We start from the raw sequence: 5,864 nt of genomic DNA, 5'->3' as shown, positions 1-5,864 counted from the left end.
AAATTTCGTTCAGAATAGTATATTTCCACATCAAGATAGAATGTTTAGAATATTTAGGTATTAATGTAAGACATCTTGTATTTCGTTATGAATATCGTTAGTTTGAAGATTTTGATGATCGTTTTCGTTTGAACTAAGAATTTATATTTCAATGAATGTTGTTTTTTTATTTTTTGTTGTTTGTAAGAATTCTAAAGTTTTTGTTTTTTCATTTAGAACTTGTAAGAATTAGTGTAAAAATTGTGTATTTCATTATGAAGATGGATAGTTTGAAGTTTTTTACGATAATTTTCATTAATTTACTTAATCGTTTAGCTATATCAATATCATCATTTATCTATATAGAGACAATTATTTTGTTATATGAACACGATCGTTTATTTTTATGGACACGAACATTTTCAATATTTTATATATCATCAATGTCTTTAAACGATCATGTATCTAAGTCAACATTATCGTTTAGTTTATTCTATACGATGATTTACCTTATTTTATATGATCATTTAGTATTTATTATCTTTTTTGCACGATTATCTATTTGTTTTTTGCTTTGTGTTTATTTTTATTGTTTAGTACATTTTATTCTCTTATTCTATGATAGGTATCTATCTAATTCTTCTTTTCATCATTAAATACTTAATTATACTTTTTTTTTCTAGATTACAATGTCTATTCTTATCGTGTTTTTTATAGAGGTCAATATAATGACTGCAATGTTTACAAGAATTACTCAGTATTTGAAATTTTGGTAGATATCCGAGTCATTTTTAATTTCTTAGTTGCTTTGATATGTAAACAAATTGAATTGGATGAATCAGTAGAATTATTTGTTTTACTTTATTTTGGTAAAACCAATGTTCAAACTATGGTGCCAATAAAGAAAGATAATGATGTTGCTTGGTATTTAGCTTTTGTTAAAGCAACTAGTAGACATCCACTAGTTGCCCATGTAAGTGTTAGTTGTTTGGAAATGTCTTCTTCATTTAGTAGTGTATGGGAGAATGTTGATATGTCACCGAATATATGTTCTTCTGTTTCCAATGATAAAGTTATAAGAGACATCTCTTATTATTAAAGGAAAAAAAGTTCATTTGAAAGTAAAGAAGTGCTTTCAAAGTATTTTGGCATAATAACAGTGAATACCAACTTTCAATTTAGGACTATAACATCAAATTTGAGGTCTTTTGAATTTAGTTATAAGCAAGAATGTTGCAAATGGTATGTTAGGGCATCTCGTTATAAGAAGAGTGATTTGTGGATGCCATGAAAATACACTTCTGGTCACGATTGCAATGAAAATACACTTCTGGTCACGATTGTTCATTGAGTACTGTCCAAAGTTCTCACATGCAAACTTCTTCAACAGTAATTGGTAGTTATTTGATAGATAATTTTAGATTCATGTCTACTTATTGTTCCATTTCTAAAGAGGTTGTGCATAAGGCTCGTATAAATCTTTGAGTTAATATAAGTTACCAACAAGCTTGAAGGGCGGAAGAACATATGGTAAAGATATTACAAGGTGACACAGTTGAATCATATGCATTGATTCCAAGCTTCTTTGATAAATTGGTTGAATCTAATCCAGAAATGATCAGTTTATATATCAAATTTAAATTCATTTGTAGATAGATGTGGATAGACTAATATCGTAGTCTATATAAATAGACAAATATTAGCATTTATCACATTTGTTTTGTTCTTTTTTGTTTGTGCTGATAGAAATGTGTTTGTAATTATTATAGGTACATGCACTGCTTTAGAAATGGATGATAGTGGTCATTTCAAGTTTTGCTTTATGACTTTTGGTGCATCAATTGAGGGGTGGAAATATTGTAGACCTATAATTTATGTTGATAGGACATTTTTGAAGTGTAAGTTCGGTGGCATCCTATTAACAACCTCATCACAAGATGGTAACAATCAAATCTTTCCTCTTGCTTTTGCCATTGTAGATTATGAAAATGATGTATAATGGACATGGTTTTTTGAGAAGATACGAAGTAGTTTTTCAAAGTGGGCTAATTTAGTCATTGTTTCTAATAGACATCTTGGCATCAGTAAAGGAGTTTTAAGAGTGTTTCCTGATGTTGAGTATTGTGTGTGCACAAAACATCTTTTAAGTAACTTGAAACTCTATTTTAAGGATCTAATACTTGATAAATATTTCTTTAGCTGTGCTTATGCCTACACCGTTGATGAATTTGAGTACCACATGAGATGCTTGAAGTCTGTTTGTTCAAATATTAGAGATTATCTTAGTAGTGTTGATTTTGAGAAGTGGTTTCGGGCATATTCACGTAGACGAAGGTGTAGAATGACAACATCAAATTGTGCAGAAAGTGTAAATTCAATGTTTAAAGATCTTAGAGAGCTACTGTGGCTAAGATGCTTACTTCAATTAGGGATGTATTACATGAACGAAGTAAAGTTGCTTCTACAATGAAGAGTCCTTTTACTTCTTGACCTGAAATGTTATACGTTTAGAACATGAAAAGTTGAGAAAATTATTGGTAAGATTTTTTTTATCTCGGACAGTTAGAAATAGACTGCTATCTTTGTCTATCCGATATAAAGATAGCAATTTATCTATTCCTGTCTCATATAGACAGATAGATTGTTATCTATATATATCTGATGTATACAAAGATTGAAATCTATTTGCTATCATTTTATGAATTTTTGTTATTTGTCTTATATATTAGGTTGATCCAATTAGTACGATTGAATACGAAGTAACGGATGGAAATCAACAGTTTATTGTGAAGTTAAACGTGGGATGTTGTAGCTGCCAAGTATGAGATGTTGAAGAAATTTATTGTGCGCATGCTCTTGTTGTTCTACGAATGCTTAATTTAGATACTTGTATGTATCTGAGTTTTATATAGAAAAACGCTATCAGCAACATACAGTGGTTGTATTCAACTTGTTGGAACTCATTTCGATTGGAGAGTTGAAAATTCTATCATGAAAATATTATCTCTAGTCTTTAAAACACAAGCTGAAAGACCAAGGAAACAAAGAATTTCATCTGTTGGCGAATTTAGTAGTTCAACCAGGTGTTCCAATTGTAATCGTAAAGGACATAATAATAGGACTTGTAAGCAAGGTTTGGATAATTAATGAAAATGTGTAGTCTCTTTCTTTCATTCTAATATATAATATTATGTATAAACGTTTGATATTAAAGTTGGTGAATGACTACAAAGATGATGGAAATTTAATATCGTGATCCTTTATATTTAACTAAGAGATTGTTTACATGTATTAATAAGATCGTTGAAACTTTACTAAATGATCGTGTGATGTGCATCACATGATCGTTTTGACTTGATAATTGTACGTTTAAATCTATTTAGGAGGTCGGTTTGATTTAAGTACGTGGTGGTCTATAATGTCTTACACGATCGTTTAAATTCATCACAAAATACACAATCGTTTAGACATTCGTGTGGTATATATAAATGATCGCTTAAAGCTATATACACGATCTTTTACATTTCTATACACGAATGTTTTTATATCTTTATACAATTGTTTTCTGAAAACTATCTAAACAAATACAAAGATTCAATCAAAAGGTGATTAAAATTTAAAAGTAAAAACTGTATATGTACATTAAAAAAAAAGTTTTATTTACCAATAAAATTTATTTGTAAAAAATTCTATTACATACAGTTGTCTAAACAGTTTTATATTATCCATAATTAGACAATTACTGTCTGCATTCGTTGCAAGACATTCAACAAATTTGGCATAAAAAATCCCGCAATCTAATGAAGCGCCTTTTTGTAATGTGGTATCGATCTTACTACTGGCCAAGGGTTGTACATGAAATGTTTTCTTTGTGCACATATTCCAATAGCAATTTTCAGTGAGGGGATGCATCGTATAGGTATTGCAATAGCTGCTTCAACAAGTTTTTGTTCAACATATTTTGGTATAGAGTCAAACATATAGATCTTGCATTTCTTCATGTCAACTGCAATAGTCAACTCGTGTTCTTTTATGTTGACGCAGCTAATCACGTTATTGACATCTGCCACTCTCCTTTATCTTGGATTGCACCAATAGCTGAAGTAAAATAGTAATCTAAATCGCTTTCTGGTCATAGAGCTAAGTGTGCTGTTGTGTCTGTCCATTTAACCTCCTTATTGTCTGCTGTTAGCACATGATCATAAAAAAGCCGTTGACTAATTATGGATTCTTTGTTGATGCCGATCTTGAAGAACAAATAAAAAAATTTAGTCAAAATATAAATATGCAGTTTAACTTCTATACCAAAAAAAAAAAAAAGTTTAAAGAATAATAACTAACCATAAATGACGAATCTAGTACTATAAAACTATATTTGCAAAGATGTTTTATATGTAAAATCTTATTTTGCACGTGATACAATAACAAATCCATGGTCTACAAAAAAAGTCAAATGATGGTCTAGTGAATACAAACGCTAGTTTATCAAAATTCAAGCTATTGTTTAGCAAATACAAGTGATCGTTTACAACATTCTTTTCGAAACTAAGCAATTGTGTACAACATTTTTTTTTCTCTTATCCAATCAAACGATCGTGTATTAGATACAAGTGATCTTTTGTTAAATAAAGAATATTGTATTCGATAGTGTAGTTGTATATATAAGATGAAATTTGGAAAGAGTACTTAAGTCTCCTAGTATCCATGTGTTTTGTTCAAGTATTTTGAAAAATTCCTTATTTCTGAATGAGAACACTACTGCCCTCTCTTCATTAGTTGTTTTTCTAGATTTCTTCCCAGATAAGTATGCCTTTCACAATTTTGGATTCATTATCCACGAAGGATCATATCTATCTACTAACCAATTTAACATATGGGATAGGTATTGTAGGCTTTAATATGACCTCAGTAGATGATGTGGGTAGATTAACTTGTTGAACAGACATTCCTTTATCTTCTGTTTTACATAGCTTCCTTCTCTTTATTTGTGTTTGTTGTTCCTTTATTTCCTAGAATGCACAATGTTAAATAACAAAAGAAAAAAAAAACAATTGATGCAAAGGACTATAGAGTTCTTATATATACATCAACCCACACTCTTGGCATGCTCCCTAACACGTTTTCCGGAGGTATAGGTCGGGAAGCGAGCTTGTTGGAGGGAGAACTGTGGTGCGACCCAAAACGGTCCAAAAGGTGGCCAATGCTTCCAACGAGTGGCGAACGCTCGATGTACCAATAGGGATTCTAAGTCAATTGTTGAACCTTGTTTCTCAATTACTGTTTTATTTTCTATTTGTATTTCCCATGAAGTAACTGCTTCATCATTTTTTTGAATCTCAACTTGTTGTTTAAGTCTTTCCTACAATGTATAATATTAGACAAGAAATAAATTCTTAATTCAAAGGACTACACAGTTGTTGTGTATACATACCACTTGAGATTATATTTTTTTAGTTGAAGTAGATGGCTGCACGTTGTCAATATTCAAACTTTGTTACTCAGTCATTGGTTTATTTTCTTTTTGTATCTGAACCGAAGTAATTGCTTCATCATTTTTTTGTATTTTCTACAATGCATAATATTAGATAAGAAACAAAATGTTAATTCAAAGGACTACACAGTTGTTCTGTATACATACCAATTGAGATTCTATTTTTTCAGTCGAATTAGATGGCTGCATATTGAAAATTGTTAAACTTTGTTCCTCAGTTAATGGTTCATTTTCTTTTTATATCTTAACCAAAGTAACTGTTTGATCATTTTTTTTGTATTTTCTAATATGAATGTTCAAAGTCAGAAAGAAAAGGGCCTGTCATAAATGATTACTACTCTTCCACTTATGAGCCAACCATTTCCACTTTATGAGATATTACCATCAAATACTC

At 30.2% G+C, this 5,864-nt stretch overlaps 1 long non-coding RNA gene across 1 annotated transcript; it reads left to right on the top strand.

Moving 5' to 3' along the window:
* Positions 1 to 865: 865 nt before the first annotated feature.
* On the top strand, positions 866 to 3,079 carry LOC127150275 (uncharacterized). The gene is made up of 3 exons (XR_007822502.1): positions 866 to 1,919; positions 2,179 to 2,516; positions 2,709 to 3,079. It is a non-coding gene; the product is annotated as an uncharacterized LOC127150275 (long non-coding RNA).
* The last annotated feature ends 2,785 nt before the right edge of the window (positions 3,080 to 5,864 follow it).

The sequence above is a fragment of the Cucumis melo genome, chromosome 7 (assembly GCF_025177605.1).
Source record: "Cucumis melo cultivar AY chromosome 7, USDA_Cmelo_AY_1.0, whole genome shotgun sequence".
Taxonomy (NCBI): Eukaryota; Viridiplantae; Streptophyta; class Magnoliopsida; order Cucurbitales; family Cucurbitaceae; genus Cucumis; species Cucumis melo.
The sequence above is the reverse complement of the archived record's forward strand: the minus strand, read 5'-3'. Positions and strand labels throughout refer to the sequence as shown.